Source organism: Stenella coeruleoalba (assembly GCF_951394435.1).
Source record: "Stenella coeruleoalba genome assembly, chromosome: 9".
In the NCBI taxonomy this organism is placed as follows: domain Eukaryota; kingdom Metazoa; phylum Chordata; class Mammalia; order Artiodactyla; family Delphinidae; genus Stenella; species Stenella coeruleoalba.
In genome coordinates this window covers 75,112,331-75,134,054 of record NC_137155.1, presented here as the reverse complement: position 1 = coordinate 75,134,054, position 21,724 = coordinate 75,112,331, and the positions used below count along the sequence as shown (strand labels likewise).

The following is a 21,724-nucleotide window of genomic DNA, read 5'->3' as shown; positions in this document are numbered from 1 at the left end:
GATGGTATATTTTTGTATTTTTGCAGATAAGCTTTTAGCTTAGAAATACATATTCTTATGAGCATTATCAATTGATTATAAAAATTTAAGAGATTTAAGAAAAATGCATTGTTTTACAGCACTTCCTTTATTACCTCACTTTATGATGTTACCAAAAATAGCTGCTTTATCCAAAGCCATTTTTAACTTGCTGTATTTTGTTTGTGTAAAAATTAATCATTGCTATGATATCTTTTCAGTATCTTGGGAAAATGGTGAAAGGCATCAACAGTTTGTACATTGACCAGTGATAACAAATCCCATTATATAACTTACTTAATGATTTCATTATGAATACAAATTCTATACTAACTAAGCAGAGAAATTTCTTTTAATGAGTTTTGCAGTGTCATAATTTTGAGTTACTCATCATGCCATTGCAATTAATAATTTACCTGATTTAAAGGAAAAATAAAACTCACCATTTTCTAAGAAGAGGAAAAAGTCTAGAAAGAGGAAGAAATAATTGGACTTTCACAAGGCACCAAAGTATCCCTGAGGACTCCAGATATCTGACTTCTATTTGATTTCTTCAAGTGCCTTTCTCCTTAAGAATCTTCAACAAAGTCTGTTGCACACATTGCTGTTTCAGGGTCATTCAGTTCATATTTCTAAATAAGAAACAGTTTCAACAAATCAAATCTTACAATGTGTCCAAAAAAGAAACAAGAAAAAAAATCAGAAAAAAAAAAGGAAAAATACCTTTATATGATATTTAAGTTATGACAGAAGACAGTACACTCTGGATGACTAAAAGGGGGGTGGGGTCATTACAAGGCAAGATACAAAAATTGGAATTTATTATATCATTTTGATATTTAAGGGATTGCTCATTGTATTAGTTTGTGAAGTCCACCTTAACAATGTACTACATACTGGGCAGCTTAAACAATAGAAACATTTTGCCTCACCGTTCTGAAAGCTGGAAGTCTGAGATCAAGGTGCTGGTAAGATTTGTTTCTCTGAGGGGTGTGAGGGAAAGATCTGTCCTAGGCTTCTCTCCTTGGCTTGTAGATGGCTGTCTTCTCTCTATGTCTCTTCACATTGTCTTCCCTATATTCATACCTCTGTGTCCAGATTTCCCCTTTTTATAAGGACACCAGTCACATTGGACTAGGGCCTACCTTAATGATCTCATTTTAGCTTGATTTCCTCTGTAAAGACCCTTTGTCTAAATAAGGTCACATTCTCAGATACTTGAGGTTAGGACTTCAACATACACATTTAGGAGTGGAGGGGACACAGTTCAACCCATAATACATACTATGACTCATCAAATTTTGAAGTGACCTTCTTAGAAAAATGGACCCACCTCTGAACTTAAAATTATGAAAGTGGACTTTTTTTATGTTCAGCCACATTCTAGGAAGTACAGAAATGCAGTATGACATGAGAAATATCCACTAATTTCAAGGTGTTGACAAAATGTTTTCAGAAAAGCCCTCAGAATATCACTTGATAATACATAGTACATGAAGATATATACTAATTGAATAATACAGATATTTTGACTCTCATCTGCACAAACCAACTCCCATAAGCACTAACAATTGGCAAATCTAATAATATCTATCTGTCAGATGACTCAATGTTTTTCTTTTCAATTATTTTCTAAAAGTCCTTTCTTTCCATATGCTATAATATCTATATTATCCAATTGCTTACACGCTGTTAAATCTAGGTTTCAGGTTTATCTATCCTGTTTGCAGCTTTGCCATTTATTCATTCATACAGGCATTCATGATTGATTGAGTGTCCTCTATGTTCTAGATGATGTGCTGGGTCTGGGAAAGTATTGATGAATAACACAGCACTCTCTGTTCTTAAGAAGTCCAGGCCTAATGGATGAGGAGGAGAAGCAGACTAATGATGAGGATATTTAACTTCAGTGCTAAATAGAAAGTATAGGCTCGGAGAGTGGATAGACAACTCCTGCTTGAGGCTTTTATGAAAGGTTTTACTTAAACTGAACCTAAAAGGAGAATGGAGATTTCACTTGACAAAGAAGAGTATGGATGTGAGAGAGAAGCCATGTGTGGGGTTTAGGGGATGATAGGGTTCAAATTCAGGGAACAGAACTGAGAAATAGTAGAATATTGAAGTTAGAACAGCATGCAAGAATGATTGCTCTGTAGGGAGCAGAAGATAATTTGACCTGGGGGGAGGGGGGGCAGAGAATAAGAAGCACAAGGGAAAATCTGAGTGATGAGCCTGGAGAGGAAGTGAGTAGCCAGAACTTTATGGTCCTTGTGAGTTCTTTGGCTCCAAATCTTAGCTTCACCCAATTGCAAAAGATATGATGTTTCATATCATAGTTTCCTTTAGAGTCCTACAGAATTAAGAAGTACAGGAAACAAGAGAGGGATAAAAAATTAATTTTTATCAATGGTTCTCATTTTATTTTTGGTTTTATCTTGGGACTTCAATAAATGTACTAATTGCAACTGCCACTCTATTCTTACTCTTTTGTTCTTAAAAAACGTATTTCATCAAATCTACATATTTTACATTTATGTAAACTAACAACTTAAATGCAATAAAAACAGTTGTAAAACCATATTTAAAGATGAAATCAGAATTTTTATCATGACATGTTTTACTCTAATATTATTGATCTGGAATATATTGGACAATTGGGTTTGTTCTAGATTTCCAAATATCTAACTCTATTCTATTTTTTGGTGGAACATATGCCAAATCTGTTTGCCTTAAATAGTGTGTTCTGTTGTAATCACCTATCGTAGTCTTGAAAAATGTCTTCTTAAAGGTCTGTATTAAGTAATGTGAATCCATTCAACAAATATTTATTCAACAAATTCTATGTAGCAATGTTACCAGACACTGAAGATACAAACACTATTAAGATAAGGGTGCCGTCATCTAGGAGGATGTTATAATCTGTTATAGAAGTTGGGCATATAAATATATTATTACAAAACAATGAATTGAATCCATAAAGAACCCGTTCAATCATATTATTTCATGATTTATGTTCTGTTACTTTATCTCTACCTTGTAGCCATCTTTCTGTCACGTTCTCTATATTCATATTATTGCTTACCTTTTGTTTTTTCAGTAATATAGCTATGGGAAGTGTTGCAGTGTAAAAACTGTGAGAACATCATCTCTACATAATAAAAATGGAATAAAAACATACTGGAAAAGGTCAATTAAAGCCAATAGCTCTTTAAAGCTAAAATGTTATAGAATGTATGCTACAGACATCAAAGAGAAGCCATCTTTTATTAGTATACATGTACTTTGTTTTGGTATCACCTTTTCCTCAGTGACCATCACCTCTAATGATGACAGAGCATGAGGTGTCATTGGGATGTCGAGGCTTTAATAGTCAAAAACCACAGTGATAGAGATGGTTGTTGTAGCCTTGGTCCACATGGCCTGACTTCTTTCCATTACCACTCACTCAGCATCCTTGGCTAAACATTAGCTCTTCTTCCAACTTTCAAAGAAATAAAATCATACAAAAGCTATCCACTTTTTTGGTAATTTTCCCAATGTCTAGGGTCCACATGGAGAAATAGCATTGAACAGGAAACAACTTTGAAATCCTCATTAAATATCTTTCTTCCTGTTATCACTTCAAGTTCCTCCAGCCACAGGATTTGTTCTCTCTAATACCCCTCCCTATGGAAAAGTTCAGTTCCTTCTTCTCTTCCTTCCCTCTTTTTTGTTAGTATTTCCCAAGAATGTTATTAAGAAACAAAACAAAACAGAAAGGCTACAGTAATATAGTAAAAATGCAAACAGTAGAAAAGATGCCATCTCATTGATGACACTGTAATCGCCAATGAAAAGTAATTCACAATTTATCTAAAATACCTGGAGAAGCAATCCATCATGAACACATTGCCCATTATTTCTAAATTGGCCAAATATAAACAACCATATACATGAACACATAAAACATTAAACATACATAAGCAGGAGCTTAGGCTACACATAGCTCTGCACTCTTCTAATTCTAAATCTAGACACACACTCAGGGATTCTTCCTATATCAGTTTAAATAATTGCCTTATTCATTTTAATAGTTTCTTGGTGTTCCATTGTTTGTCTGTAAAACTATTTTTTTTATTTTTAAAAAAAAAATTTTTTTTTTTTTCGGTACACGGGCCTCTCACTGTTGTGGCCTCTCCTGTTGCAGAGCACAGGCTTCAGACGCACAGGCTCAGCAGCCATGGCTCACAGGCCCAGCCGCTCCGCGGCATGTGGGATTTTCCCGGACCGGGGCACGAACCCGTGTCCCCTGCATTGGCAGGCAGACTCTCAACCACTGAGCCACCAGGGAAGCCCTGTAAAGCTATTCTTAAAATTAGTTTCTATCTGATGGATAGTTAGAACATTCAATCACTCACCACTTCCGCATAAAACTTGGGTGCCAGATTCTTGACTGGCTTACATTCAAGAAATACTTACAAATCACGTTTCCAATAAAGCCAATCTTCTTCTAAAATTAATTACAATATTTACTATGTAATTTATTTCATATTAAAAAAGACTTTAATTTTGATGGAGAGGGATTGGCAAGAAATATAATTTCTTGAATCAAAATGATAATAAGCTAGGAACTTTAAATACATTGCTTTTCACCTGCACCAAAGTCATCTCACATGTACCTCCTAGTGGCCCAGAGTTTATGTGTACAGATGTTCTTTTGTTTGTTTTTTGTCTTATTTTATTTTATTTATTGAGGTATAGTTGACTTACAATATTATATTAGTTTCAGGTGTGCAACATAGAGATTCAATATTTTTATAGATTATACACCATACAAAGTTATCATAAAATAGGTACAGATATTTTTAAAATTCCTTGACTCTTTTCCTAATATCACCCTAAATAGATTTCAACTCCTTCTTCTCATCAGTCATTCATGCCTTGATTTGAATTCATAATCCACAAACTAGATTTAAATATGTATGAAAGTAAAAATAATATATCTTTTTTAGATTTGTATTTTTCACATAATATATACATACATACATAATATATTTAATGTTATGAGTGCTATCAGATATTTTAATATTTGTTTCAAATGCCAACAAGTGATAATATATTCTTTGATATTGTATTTACCTTTACATCAATCAATGCCAGGCAAGACCTATTATATTTGGTTCCATTTGGCTCCCAAATTAAGAGGGTATTAGCTAACTAAAGTATGATAAAAGGAAAGGCTCTTGGATTTATTGATAAACTTAAAAACATACCAAAAAACCCCAAAACAGACTTATAAAATTGTGTTTGTTAGATGTCAGAAAGAAATGATTAATAATATATAAATGTTTTAAAGTGTTTTAATAAGGCCAGACCCCATGTCTCTAGGCATACTTTTTTCCTCTGTTAGAATGTCATTCTCCACCTGTCATTAACGCTTTCAGGTTCAGTTAGGTGTCAAGTTTTCCTATCCTCCCACTCTATCCATACCTCTACATAGTACTTAGTCTATTATATTTTACTGACTGATGCTCATGTCTGTCTCCCACATTAGACCATTTAGGTTATGGATTACATCATGTACATTTATATAATCTAATTAGCACGTAATAAATGCTTATGTATGAAATTAAGTAGAAAAAAGTTACAATTTGTTCTGTGTAAACTAAGGTGGTTAAACTAATAACACTGAATAGAAATAATAAGAAAACACATTTTGATTTAATATAAGACAACACTTCTAACAATTGTAGCTAATAATAGAATAAACCACTTTGGAAGATGAGTTCCGAATTACCATAGATATCCCATGTATGAATAAATATAAGTGGTAGCATTAGATGTTTAGATGACATTGAAGTTAAAAAAAAAAATTGGGGCAAAATGGTACTGAAATGAAGCTCACAGGATTCAAAGAACAGTGTGCTTTTTGTTAGTCCTCAGTCATCCAACTGAAAGAATATAGAGATAGGACTGTATTCATGGGTGGTAGGTCATTCAAAGTCCTTGCAACACAGGACAGCTCTCTTGGCACTAGAATGAACATGCTGAGTCCTCACAGGGACAGATGGATTTGATGACAGCAATACTGCATAAAAGCTTTTATTAATAGCCTTTAGTTTTAGCCTAGCATATGCTATTCTTGTATAAATGTTTAATCGTTTTTGGAAACTAAGTATTTTATCTCTTATAATATCCTGTTGGAAAAAGTTCTAGTTTAATTATATATTGCTCTATAAAAGATCACAATGGTATAGTGACCTCTGAGTGTCCCAGAAGAAAGAGTGCTAGCTTATATGTCAGCCTGAGTTTTCCTAATCCTATTATAGAGATCATGGCTTATAATAGAAGATAAGACAGTAGAATGGAAATTAAATCTGTAAATTTATCAATGGAATAAACATAAAATTAGATTACATGTAACCAATATGCATATAAAAATGTACTTTCAACACAAGGTACATTTCCTTTCAGCAAGCTTAATAAATTGGTAGTCACCCAAACTTCAGAATATCATTTATAATCATGACATTGATGACAACATGACATTGTACCCATTCAAAACTGTTTACAATACTTCATGGCAGCCCAAGTTATAAAAATTTCAGATCATAGAGAATATAGTAATTATGAAATATAAATTAAAATGAGATTTAAATAACTACAGATAACCAATTATTTCAGACTTTGTTTCACACCTAAGCTTTCATTTATCCTCTTTGGAATGGCTCTGTGACTGTTTTCCCAAGCAAGTTAAATTGCAGAATGACCCAGATGTTATTTTTAAATACATCAAAAGAGAATATTATCCAGTGAGCTAGTTTCTAATTCTAGCTCTTCCACTAATTAACTCTATAATTTTTTATAAGTCTCCTTTGTTCTCTCATATAATTTGAGGGTTGAAATAGATGATTCTAGTGCTTTCATCTTTAAAAATTCTGCAAATATATGAGTCTAAATATAATTGCCTCTATTACTGTCCAGAAAAAAATTATGCTTTAAACACAATTAACAATGCTGTTTATAAACTTCAAAATTCAAGCAAGCAAAGATTTCATTTTATAAATTACAGATAACCCCTAAAATGTATTTAAATAAATTTGTATTAAAGAATCACTTATATGCATAAAATGTACAAATCTTAATTGTAAATCTTGGTGAATATTTACAAAGATTGAAAGAATACCCCCTACATAGCAATCCACCAGATAAAGAAAGAGAACATGACCACTGCCAGAGAATCCTCCCTTGTGCCAAATCATAGTCATTAATCCCCAGAATAATAGGTTGAAAAACAAATTTCCCTTAAATAGATTTTAAAATGTAAAAGGAGAAAGGACACTATGAAATTCTCTTATATTAAAATACTAAATATTAGGATAAATTAATAATCACAATTAAGAAGGTGAAATGTCATTGAGTTAGAGTTTAGATATACATGGTTTGTATTAAGTTAATGTTATGAAATCAGTTTAATTGCTGATATTACAATACCTTTATATTAACAATATCTATATTAACAAATTCAATTTAAATAAATTAAATAAACAAAGAAAAAGGTAGATAGATGAAAAAATAATATTTGAGCTATAATGAAAATCTAAAAACAAAATTGTTGCAGTCATGAGGACTTGACCATAAGGTGGTTACTCCCCATGATCTTGGGACGAAGGAAAAATAATTGTGCATTGAATTTAAAAATTGGGAAATGTCTTAGTCTGTGTGAGCTGCTATCACAAAATGCCACTGACTTTTAAACAAAAGAAATTTATTTATTTATTTCAAATTGTATGTGTATGTGTATATGTATGGATATGTGTACATCAAATTGTATGTGTATATGTTTGCAGGAGGAGAAAGAGTGCTTAACAATGTGTATAATGAGGAGTTTATAATGACACATTTAATATATGTCCTACATATAATTACAATGTTATGAGTTGATATAAATCAAGCAAAACTCTCATTATTTAGTTTTCCATGTAGCCTGCCTATGAGGAAAGAATGTGTGGACCAGTCCACTAAGCTGCTTGACTGTGTTTCTCATTATAAATTAATACATCTTTCTGGCTTCGTATATTTCTTTAATGAAGTTTTTTAGCCTCATCACCATCAACCTCAGGATATTAACAAAAATAACTTTTTAACTTTCAAGTATGGTTGATATCATAAGGCAAATGCCTCATTCTAGGACAATTCAGGCTTACTAACTTACTTTATAAAATTCCAACTGAAGTACCTTAAATTTACATTCAAATTTCTGATGCTATAAACTGGGGAGTGAAAGAAGAAGAAAACGAAGTCCTTAAAAGCAGTAAAAGCATTAGAAAAGGCTATTTAAAGATAAAGACATATATCTAACAATATGTCCATTATATTTTTGGTATAAATGATTTTTTAAATTAAAACGAAGGTTAAGTAGGCAAAAGGATAAAAAAGAATCAAGAAATTGGCGTCTCGTTGTCTAGGGCATCTTTATAAGAAGTGAGCTCCATCAAAGGTCAAAATATGAGTAAATAAAATAGTGAGAGAGTAAAAATAATTTAATTGGACATTAGCAAAGAAAGAAGAAATCTAAGAAACTGGAAAAGGGTTGCTGTATTATTACATTAGGGTTATCAAAAATTCTTTAGAATTTGTTATCATCAATGCTTTAAGGTAAACAATAATTCAAGGTAATGACCAGCAATAAATAATCTACTGAGTCTTTGAAACGTCTAACACCCGGGAAGAGGAATAGAGGGGAAAGAGTTCTATTTTTACCTAGAACATTTTAATATACATTAAGCATCATATGTATAAAGAAATCATACACACATATATATGAATTTTAATGAGCTAGTGAAGTTAAGTGGAACACAAATACATTCGCCCATTCAAACGTAAACATTGAAAAAGGAGGACAACAAATGGTACTTAGCTAATCAATAGCAGAATGATATAAAAGGCAGAAGAAAATGAAGAAAAGTAATAATGAGTCTTTGATATTTTTAAGAGAAAAGGAATAATACGCTTTTGTAATCAGGACGAGTATTTCCATACACCGGAGGAATTCAATTCTTAGAAAAAGGCTGTCAATTCAAAGCCTTAATTGTGGGGGTAATTACAGGGCTACGTTCACCTTTCAATATACTTTTCATTGTATCAGCGTTTCTTTGTAATACTGTAGGCACATTCGCTGTAGAAATATTTTATATACAGAAATGTACCTCTGACATACACTTTTGCAGGAAGATTACAAAACAATGTGAAACAACACATAGGATGAAACTAACGCTGGTTCTGAGGGCAGAAGACTAGAGTCGAAATCTTGTAGCTGATACTCGTTAACTGTGTAGACTCCTAAATCCCCTAACCTTTCAGAGTGCTAGTTTTGCCATGTAGAAATGCGAATAATAATAATCCTGCCTCAAACGGTGATTATTAAAATAAAATGAAATATTTGTATGTAAAGAGCACATTAATATAAAACAATATAGACAGGAAGTTTGTGTTAGTAGTTTAAAAATGTTTTCCCCCATTCGCACACACACGCACGCACATACACACACACACGCCTCTAAAAAGGCAACACATTTATTTTAAATTTAACAACAAAATGGTCAGTTTTAATTTTGCTGTGAGTATTAGGATTAGAGACAACCCCTAATAGTTCAGCTTCAGTTATCCCAGGCACACGCTTTCTCCAGGAGCACAAAGCCTTCCCCGTGAGAATGCTTCCTGGTTTCCTCGTGTTTACTTCCTTACATCCTTTAGGTCTTTCTTCAAATTTCAACTTCTCTGCAAGGTCTCTACAGATCCTTCTATCTAAAGTCATAAAAAATGTTTATACCCTCTAGCATTTTTTTCCCTTTTACCACTGCATGTCACCATCTGACATACTATTTTACTCAGTTTTATGTTTATTTTCTGTCCCTTTTCCTATTCCTAAATATCAGCTTTAGTTTAGCAGGGATTTTCATTAAATTTTTTTTTCCTGCTTTTTCCAGCACCTTATAATAACATTGCCCAAGAAGGATAGGTGTTAAATAAATATGTACTGGGCTTCCCTGGTGGCACAGTGGTTAAGAATCCGCCTGCCTGCCAATGCAGGGGACGTGGGTTCGAGCCCTGGTCTGGGAAGATCCCACATGCCGCAGAGCAACTAAGCCCTGCGCTACAACTACTGAGCCTGTGCTCTAGAGCCTGCAAGCCACAACTACGGAGCCCACGTGCCACAACTACTAAAGCCTGCATGCCTAGAGCCCGTGCTCCGCAACAAGAGAAGCCACCACAGTGAGAAGCCTGCGCACCGCAATGAAGAGTAGCCTTCGCTCGCTGCAACTCCAGAAAGCCTGCGTGCAGCAATGAAGACCCAAAGCAGCCAAAAATAAAAATAAATAAATAAATAAAATTTAAAAGTAAATAAATAAATTTGTATTGAATGAGTGAATAATAAAAAGTTCTTCATATATTGAGCCATGAAGAAAACTGGCAATTCAGAAGATATTCTAAAGAATAATAACTCATTTGATTCAAATAGAAAAAATATGTAAATTTGATAGAGTGCTTTAGATACTCTATCACAAATTTATAGGTAGAGAGCATAGGAAAGACAGAGACTCAGAGATGTATGAACAGTGAACCCCGCCTTCACTTCCGAACAAGATTTATTAACAGGTATTGGATTTGCCCTCCTTCCTGAAACACGATAAAACAAACAAAATAAATGAAACAATGGTTTGCAAGGCACTGGACATCAGGCAGTGAAAGACAGTGATCCCTGAGAGATGGAAATAAATGGCAGAAGTCCTATAATTGCCATAGCTAATTGCCTTCTGAGATTTTTCAGGTTCCATCACAAACAGGGTTAGCCCAGGCAGAGCCCAGCAGACAATCTGACTTTAAGAGGCAGGAGTGAGGGTCCAGGGTGACAAAGGTGGCTAGGATGTGCAGGAAAGAACACATACAGGAGAGCTGCATGCACAGTCTCTAGGGATATCTGCAGCGCCAACCCCTAGTAGTCAGCTGAGTACTCATTAGCACATAAATGTATGAAAACTATGTGGAGAAGCAATAATATTATTTCTCATGAAGCAAACACTGATAGAACTGCAAGAAGACATGGATAAATCCAAACTTATAGCAGGAGATTTCAATTTTTTTAAAATAAATGACATGCAGGGAAAATCAGGAAAGAAATCCTGAAATCAACCAACTTGTCCTAACTGACAATGATAGAACACTTAGTACAACAATAACAGAATATACATTTTTTTCAACAAAATTTATAAACCCTTAACCATATTTATCAGAAAAAATCACATGACAATGGTAATACACATGTCTGGAGGGGAGAAAGTATACTGTTGTGACACTCACGCATAGAGTGGTATAATTTCATTTGAAGGTAGATAGTAATACATTAAATACTATAAACCCTTAAGCAACAAAGTGGCAGGAAGAAATATCTGGAGTTACTTTTTCTCATTATTATGATGGCATCAAAGGTGTGTATAAATATGTCAAAATGTATCAAATTGTTTAATTAAGTGTAGCATTGTATGTTTCCACACATATTGTATGTTTTGTGTGTGTGTCCACCTCGTAGAAACCTACTATCAGCATAATAAAACTTTTTATGAAGACCTTTTGTTATAAATTTTAGCCAGAGATCTTTCTCCTACAGTTTGGGCTCTGAATGAATTGCTAGACCAAAAGACATGCCAACTGACTAGATTCTTATTTTTACTTCCAATAAGAGAAATTCCTGTACTTACTCGCAAAAGCTTTTAAAAAGAAGGTGACTCTCATGTTGAGGGTGAATTCGGAATTTACAAACTCTCAGGCATTATACTAAAAGAAAATGGAACACAAAAGGTCAACTTTTCTTTCTATGCAACATAGTGTAAATTTAGAAGTTTGTACTGTACAATCTCCTTTAGCAAGTGAGACTACACTTGCTGAGGAGAATTATTTAACCTTAGTTAATTTTTCAAAGAGAAACTTATGTCAATTAGTTACTATCACCTAATCAATATACATAAATATGTACATATATACTTACATATAATAATGCATGTAGCTTTGGGCTTTACTTATTTTTCCTTTTGTAGTTCCTTTAGGTGCAAGGTTAGGTTGTTTATTTGAGATTTTCCTTGTTTCCTCAGGTAAGCTTGTATCACTAGACACCCCTCTCTTAGAACATTCTCTAACACCATATACAAAATAAACTCAAAATGAATTAAAGATGTAAATGTAAGACCAGAAAACATAAAACTCCTAGAAGAAAATGTAAGCAGAATACTCTTTTTGACACAAATTGTAGCAATAATTTTTGGACCTGTCTCTTAAGGCAAAGGAAACAAAAGCAAAACAAATGGAACCTAATTAAGCTTAAAAGCTTTTACACAGTAAAGGAAACCATCAACAAAATGAAAAGACAACCCAGTAAATGGGAGAAGAAATTTGCAAATGATATGACTGATAAGGGGTTAATATTCAATAATATATAAAACATCTCATACAACTCAACATCAAAACAAACAAACAAACCAATTACTATCAGTATATAACACAGGGAACTCTACTCAATGATCTATGGTGTCCTAAATGGGAAGGAATCTAAAAGAGAGTGGATATATGTATAGGTATAACTGATTCACTTTGCTGTACAGCAGAAACTAACACAATATTGTAAAGCAACTGTACTCCAATAAAAATTAATTAAAAAAAATAGGTAGTAGACCTGAATAGACATTTTTCCAAAGAAGACATACAGATGGCCAACAGGCACATGAAAAGATGCTCAACATCATTAATCAGAGAAATGGAAATCAAAACCACAATGAGATATCACCTCAGACATGTCAGAATGGCTAACATCAAAAAGACCACAAATAACAAATGTTGGTGAGCATGTGGAGAAAAGGGAACCCCTGTACACTATCAGTAGAAATGTAAATTGGTGCAGCTACTGTTGAAAACATTATGGAGTTTACTCAAAAAACTAACAATAGAACTATCATACAATCCAGGAATTCCATTCCTGGATATATATCTGAAGAAAACAAAAACACTAATTCAAAAATGTACATGCCCCTCAGTGTTCACAGCAGCATTATTTATAATAGTCAAGATATGGAAGCAACTTAAGTGTCCATCAACAGACAAATGGATAAAAAAAGAGGTAAACACACATACCTACATACATATACACAATGGAATACTACTCATCCATAAAAAAGAATGAATATTTGTCATTTGCAACAACATGGATGGACTTGGAGGGTATTACCCTTAGTGAAATGTCAGGCAGAGAAAGAAAAATACTGTATGATATCACTTATATGTGGAATCTAAAAAATAAAACAAATGAATGAATATAATAAAACAGAAACAGACTCACATATATAAAGAACAAGCTAAGGGTTACTAGTGGGGAGAGGGAAGGGAGCAGGGGCAAGATAGGGGTAGGGGATTAAGAGGTGCAAACTATTATGTATAAAATAAATAAGCTACAAGGAATACAGCACATGGAATATAGCCAATATATTATAATAACTATAAATGGAGTATGATCTTTAAAAATTGTGAATCACTATGTTGTATACCTTAAACTTATATAACATTATAAATCAACTATACCTCAATTTAAAAAATTAACAAATAATGCAGGTAGTATGTGTATATGTGTGTATGTATATTTTATTTTTATACCTGTATACCTATATACACATGAATGTGCACATATTTACTAGAGTAAACAATGAGTATCCCACCTCCCTTTTCAGAAGTCACTGAGAAGTGGACCATGGTGGCAATAGTGGCTGCTGTAATAAGACACTCATTCCTGCAGCTGACCAAAGTGTTGTCTACCAATGGCTTACAGTTGAGTCCTTCTCCAAGAACTATTCTCAGCCTTCCCCTGGGTTATACCAACTGGAGTAGCCTACATAAAATGACCTGTTAATGTCACGACCTTGGACACCCTGACTCAGATGCTCCATCAAGGGCCATCCCAGTGTCAGAATGTACGGGATCCTGTGAGGCTGCTGTTACAACAGTATCACAGATAAACCCCTTCCTCTCTTCCACCATGGTCCCCTTGCCTCTGACAGGTGTTGGTACCCAAATTACTCCCCCATAAACTTCCTGTAGGCAAGTTTCCATCTTACCCTATGTCTTCCAGGACCAACTTAAGAAAATGCTCTGATTCATTATTTCTTAAGTTGTGTCTAATATGCTTTAAAGTTTAATTTTAATTTCTAACAGAAATTTCTAATCTACCTTATCAATTTTGTCATCACTTTTTTTTTTTTAGGTTTTCAATTTTCATTTGTATTTGACAACATTTAGGACTTCTGGGACCTGGACGCATTCTTTTTTTTCCTTTTTTTTGGTACGCGGACCTCTCACTGCTGCGGCCTCTCCCGTTGCGGAGCGCAGGCTCCGGACGCGCAGGCTCAGCGGCCATGGCTCACGGGCCCAGCCGCTCCGAGGCATGTGGGATCCTCCCGGACCGGGGCACGAACCCGCGTCCCATGCATTGGCAGGCGGACTCCCAACCACTGCGCCACCAGGGAAGCCCTGGAAGCATTCTTAATTAAACCAAGATATAGGGGAAGGCCAGACTGTGAAGATTTAGACTTTCTCTTTTTCTTTTTAACCCCAAGCAAGTCCTGTCAGAAAGACATTTTTGTTCCTCCTAACCATCCCAATTTGAGTTTAGCCCTTCTAGAGTGCTGGTTTTATACTATAACCTCAATCACAGCACCTCAAATTTTACTTTTACAGAACAGTCTTCATTGTTTAAAAAAGGCTTTGATGTGCCTACTTCCTGTTATCTCAGGCAAAGCAGTGGCTTCAGAATTCAGTGGCAATCTGGTCATCGTCTTTCTACCTACCCCGCCCTACATGTTTACTTATTTTCTTTCAACCACAGGTGAGCATGAAAAATGAATATTTGCTGAGTGGTATCTAACATTTTCTGGTGTTGGCTACACAAGGTTTTGAGCATACCTGTTCTGAGACACTGCAAAACCAACTTTAAAAATCTTTAACAGAGAGTAACAATTTTTAAGATATATGTGAGAAAATGATATTTAGCTGCTGTGGTGCTCAAGAGATAGGTAACAATGCATTTTTACCTGTAAATGTACATTAACATGAGCACTACTGATTTAATGAATGTGTATCCTTCAATAAAGACAATGTATGCACTAAATTTTTAAAGGTTTTTTGAAGGTAATATTGTTTTTTAAAAATTACCTATGGTTTTTCTTTGCACTGTCAGATTTTTAAACAAGTCTTAGTTCTTAAAAACTTAACATTGTGGCATTGTTTCTAAAATTGTTAAATTAAGATGTTTCAATATTTTTCATTACTTCTTTTGATAATATTATCAGAATTGTAATTACTGGGTCAAAGTGTGCGACGACAATAACGTAGTATTCTTTGGCTCTGAAGTCTGACTGACCTGGATTTGAATCCCTATTTTGTCAACAGTTGTGTGAACTTAGACTTTTCTAACCTTTAGTTTGTTAATCTATAAAACATGGATAATAACGGAGCCTATGCAATAGAATTGTTGAGATTACATGAAATAATGCAAGTAAATGTTTAGCAGGGTGAGAATGTAATACATGTCATTATCATTACTGCAATCTGTTCTTTGATGAGTTGATGCATGCGTGGCAGTGATAAGATTATAATATGACTTTTATAGTAATGATTTTTAAGGTGTTCATTTGAAATATTTAGAGAATTTTAGTTACTTCCACATAGGCCCATAAGCTATATTCCCAGAATGCTGCCATTTAATTTTAAAGACTTCAACTTTCACATATCTTCAATTTTATTAAAGATGGAGACTCCATCAGTTTTTCTTTATGTTTCTGGAGGTCATCCATTATTCAACTTTCTTTTCATTCCTCTAATTAAGCCTGCATTCATCAATTGTAAAGAAGTATAGTAAATACACTGAATATTTGAAGCAGTAGCATTGAGTCACTTTCTATCAATAGTCATAGAAGATCAAACTTAATTCTAATGTGGATCAGTGTGAAACACTCCTTAGTCCAGCAGCTAGAAGAATTATAGGCCTTGTTAAACCCTTTACCAAGTCACATACTTTCCTCGCAGTAATCAGGCTAATTGATTCCTGTAAAACAGTTCTGAGTCATTTGTCACTTCATACGTTTATATGACAGATTTATTTTCTTAATGCTCTCAGTTGACAAACAATTAGGTTGCATATATAAATAATATAACAGCACCTTTTAATAATGCCAAGGAGGTAACACATATCAAACAATGGCAGAGGTTCATCATGAAACTTTTTGAGTGATGGGAGTAATATGTTACTAATGATGCTGGTGGCCCAGGGGAAAGAAATTAGCTAGGCTTAGCCAAAGCAGCTGATTAATAGACATGAATAATGCCTTTGATATCCATGAGGTCTAATGGATATCATTATATAAATGATTGACTTTTTATAAGCCACAAGCATTAATGTTCTCCAAATTATGGTAAAGGTCAAAAAGCACCATATAGTTTGATTCATTTTATCAACCAGAAAGCTTTGTGTTTTACAAAGTTCTCCCTATCTGATATTATTCTTACGATATTTGATAGTGCCTCAAACACACATTCCTCCAGAGTTCTTGGCCTTACTGCATGTTTCTTCCATGAGAAGCAGGTTATTTTCTCACTTTGAAACATCTGAGAATTAAGAGATTATACAAAAAGGATAAATCATCAAATACTAAGCAAAAGGTTCTAATAGAGAAAAGATTTATAACTTGAAAATAGATTTCCTTTCTCTTCAGAGTTTGAGAATCTTTTCAATGCAGATTAAATGTTATGTTTAGGAGTTTTAATTAACTTTAGTTTATATTATAAAATATTTCAAACCTAAATAAATTTATGGAACTAAAACAGATATCATCTATGAAATTAAAGAGTACTACAAAGGTAAAAAATGAACATTTGCAATTGTATAGTAGACAAGTACTTTAGTAGACAAAAGACCCACTTTATCAGTGAGTTTCCTCATTATTCACAGCAGTAGACTCCCAGAAGAACAATGCTTATAATGAATAATCAATTGATTTGGTAATGGGTAGCTCTATTATGAAAAGATTATCTGAAAATTTGGAAAGAAGGCTAGAGACAATTAATTATAAGGGGTTGGTTCTTGGAGAAGAATGAATATCTGTATCTATATCCCTATATAGATATCTATATAAATAGATAGATATATACAGGTAACTATTGCCTAATTTTCTGTTCCTTTCTCTCCCTACTCCTCCTTCTTCTTTTTCCATCACTCCATTTTTCTTTCTTCTTCCTTTCCTACATGCCATCTCGTCCACCCTTCCTCCCTTCCTTCGTTCTCTCCCTTCTTTCTCTCTTTAAGTTAATGTGAGTTGCTTACTATAATTTGCAAAAAAAACCAATCTTTGACAAAACACACTTTGTTAATGTGTGTGTGTGTGTGTGCATGTGTGTGTGTGTGTGTGTGTGGTGTTCATTTTCACATCTTGATAATTTGAAAACATGGAGCAGATTAATGACAATATAATTTAATGATTGGATGTGTATTTGCATTTTGTGCTATGTATTGAAATGCTGTGCTATGAAATTCACTTATATTCACAATAAACTGAAGTAATTTGTAATTACTGTACAGAGTAATAAGCAAAAATAGTATTAACATTTTAAAATATGAAAGGGGATGGGTAGCTATCAGGTATTGAATAAGTGCTATGTGTCAGACACTATGGTAGGCACATTAGTAATTTCAATTTTTGAAAACTTCACAGTTGCACTATTAGTATCATTATCCCCATTTCTAATCAAATTAACAAGATAAGCTACATTAAAATAGGAACTTCTGTTCAGCAAAAGTCACTTCAAAAAAAACAAACAAAAATAAAACTCACCTCAAATAAAGTGAAAAGACAAACCTTAATTATGAAGAAAATATTTGCAAAAAATATTAAGATAGTGACTCCTGGGGAACTGTTGCACCTGTGCACAAGGAAGAATTCAAAGCTTAGCAATACATTTTTAGATTTACTTATTCATCTCATTAAACTATGTATCAAATAAAAAGCAAAGGCATGATCAATGTAAAGTCCAGGATAGTGATATCTTTAAGAGGGAGGGAGGAGACACTGGGAGAGATGGGAGAGAGCACAGAGGTAGATGTGAATTATCAGTAATTTATCAATTTTTGTTTTTGGTGGTATATTCTTTAATTGTTTAAATAAGAGAATAAATGATGGATTGGGTGAATGAATGAGAAATAAATATATATAAATAAGTAAAAATTTACAGCAATAAAAATTTGTCCCTCAAAAAAACAAGAATACAACTTTGTGCCTTAGTAAATGTCATCCAACTAACGAATGGCAGAACCAGCACTAAAAACATAGTTTTCTTTGCCTTACCTCAAAGTACTATCTTTACCAAGAAGATACTTCAAAATGATAGTGAATGCATTGCATACTTTCAATGATATTTGCTACTGGGATTACTTTTAGGTAAGAGGACAAAATGGAGATTGTTTGACTAGAGGAGTTTTTGTTTGCTTGTTTACTTAAAACTCTTCCAATCCTTATAATTCTCACTTCTGTCTTCTATGTAATTTTATTAATCATTCTAATTATTACATCCACTCACTTTCTTTCACCTTTATTCAGATTTCCTAAGATTGATTCATTTTTCTCTCTTCTTATGCTCATTTCTACTCTACCTTAGTTAAACATTTTTCTTTTGATCATTCATTTTTACTATCCTTTTATTTCTTCTTCATTTTTCTTCCTGATTTTGGCTCTCCTTTTTATATTTTCACATTGCTTATCATTTTCATTTTACACTTTTTTATAGACACAGAATTAGGTGAACATTAATAAAATATATCTCTCAGCAGTACATGAAGCCTTCCTGTACGTTCACCAGTAGAGATCTTCACAAAATGAATGTGAGAAATAGGATTCTAGTTAAAGAGATGATCAAAGTCACCTTCTGGTCCGATCAAAGGTCATTACTCCTTTCTGTTTTTGTTTTTTTTTTTAACTAAACTCAGTAAATATTAAGAGTTTTATTTAATTGTTATCCCTCAAAGTTTTTAGATAGTGTGACACTGTTCTTAGCCTTCGAGAGAGAATAGTGGCCAGCAAGTTTTCTGCCTAAGATGGGGGAAGACAATTCTATTATTTCGGATGATATGAAACATATCCTAATACAAGTTAAGTTCAACAAATGTTAATTTAAAAGTGGTTGATATAACAATCAATTGCTTACATTTCCCAGTGTCAGGAAGATCAAAGTCTAGCCATGGAAACAGGCAAATAATTACAATATATAACTGTGGGTTGAAATCAGTTTAAAATAAATGTTTAAGCAAACATGGCATAGTGTTTTGTTTAAAGAAATCTACTGTATAGAAAAAGCAGAATAATAAAAGAGGAAACTTTAAATGATTATAAGAGGAAATATTAATAAAGATGATCTAGTCAACTTATATGATAAATTATCCCTCAGTGTAAAAACATAAAATAATAATTTTTGGTTTGTTTATTTAAAAAGCAATTAAAGTACAGATTTCTCCAAAGAAGTTATACAAATGGCCAATAAGCACAAGAAAGGATGTTCAACATCATTAGTCAATACGGAAATGCAAATCAAAATTACAATGAAGGGCTGCCCTGGTGGCGCAGTGGTTGAGAGTCTGCCTGCCGATGCAGGGGACACAGGTTCGTGCCCCGTTCTGGGAAGATCCCACATGCCGCGGAGCAGCTGGGCCCGTGAGCCATGGCCGCTGAGCCTGCACGTCCGGAGCCTGTGCTCCACAACGGAAGAGGCCACAGCAGTGAGAGGCCCGCGTACATCAAAAAAAAAAAAAAATTACAATGAAATACCACTTCATACCCATTAGGATGGCTAGAATATCAAAAAACATTTTTTTTTTTTTTGCCTCTGTTTCAATTTGACTTCCACTAGTGGTCATGCTTAGAAAATACATGAATAAAAAACCCTCATGTAACTCTTTTGTCCTTCTAATTAAGGGCACCACTACCTTACTTGGATACTACATTTCTTCTTTTCATTATTCAAGATATGGCTCCATTCTCACTCTTCACTTTTTTCCCTACATCATTGCCTACTCAGGTTGCAATAGCAAAATACCTCAGACTGGGTGGGTAGATTTTAAAGAGCAGAAATTTATTGCTCACAGTTCTGGAGGCTAGAAGTTTGAGACCAAGGCACCATCACGGTCATGTTCTGGTGAAGGCCCTCTTCCTGGTTAAAGCCTGCTCACTCTCCACCGTGTCCTCAAATGGTAGAAAGGGAGGTGGAATCTCTCTGAAGCCTCTCTTATAAAAAAACTGATTCTGTTCAGGAAACCTCCATCCTCATGACCTCAGCACCTCCCAAAGGCCCCACCTCCTGATACCATCCTCTTTGGGGGTTAGGATTTCAACATATGAACTTGGTTGGAGGGGAGACACACTCAGACCATAGTAATCATCAAAATCTCCGTAGGCTTCCCTGGTGGTGCAGTGGTTGAGAGTCTGCCTGCTGATGCAGAGGACACTGGCTCATGCCCCAGTCTGGGAAGATCCCACATGCTGCAAAGTGGCTGGGCCCGTGAGCCATGGCCTCTGGGCCTGCGCGTCCGGAGCCTGGGCTCCGCAACGGGAGAGGCCACAACAGTGAGAGGCCCGCGTACCGCAAAAAAAAAAAAAAAAAAGAAATCTCCCTCTCTGCTGGATCATACGTAATGGTATCCAAACACCTTGTAACCCCTCCTATCTTAAAAACAAACAAACAAAATCCTTCTCTTGATCCCACTTCCTTTCCAACCACACTCCCTATATTTCCTCCATTAGAACCAACTTTTCTGAAAATGTTATCTATTTTTATTTGCTCTAATTCCTCTCTTTATGGTTTCTTAGAAATCCATTCCAATTGAGCATTTATTAGCAGTACTCATCTGCACCAGCCCCTTTCAAAGGAATCAATCAACTCCAGGATTCATATCTCTATCTTGAGTGAACTATTTAAATTTAAGCACCACTGGCACAGTAGATCTCTCCCTTCCCCTGGGAATATCTTTCATCTTTTTGCTTCATACATTGTTCCTTTATCAATTTTTCCATTTCCCCATGTTGGAGTGAATGGAGTGTCACTCTTTGGGCTTCTTTACAATGTGTATTAATTACTTTGGTGACCTCTTCTTCAAATACCATTTTCTCAAATACTGATGATTAGAAAATGTATGTCAACAGCTTGAATCTACCCTGTGAACATCAAGTTTTTAAAATGACTGGTAATTCAATATTTTACTTGTTATCACAGACAGATCCTAGCATGACCCCCAATAATTCTATCTCTTCTATGGGTGTGCTTTGTGGTACCCCAAAACAATTACCATAGTAACATCAAAGATCACTGATCACAGAGCACCATAACAAATATAATAATAATGAAAAAGTCTGAAACACTGTGAGAATTAACAAAATGTGACACAGAGACATGAAGTGAGCAAATGCTGTTCGTAAAATGGCCCTGATAGCTTACTCTATGCAGGATTGCCACACACCTTCAATCTGTAAAAAACATATCTGTGAAGCACAATAAAGCAAAGCAAAATAAAATGAGGTATGCCTGTACAAATAATTGGCAAACAATTTTTAAAGCTCACATATATATTAATAGTATTTATTAATATTAATTT

General features: G+C 34.2%; 1 protein-coding gene across 1 annotated transcript in view; it reads right to left on the bottom strand.

Annotated features, from left to right (window-relative positions):
- Positions 1-550: 550 nt before the first annotated feature.
- LOC307191693 (uncharacterized protein) overlaps positions 551-21,724 on the bottom strand; it is a 509,460-nt gene continuing 488,286 nt past the window's right edge. The window contains exon 7 of the mRNA XM_079931879.1: positions 551-650. The gene's annotated coding sequence lies outside the window, so the exon portion shown is untranslated. The remainder of the gene's footprint in view (positions 651-21,724) is intronic.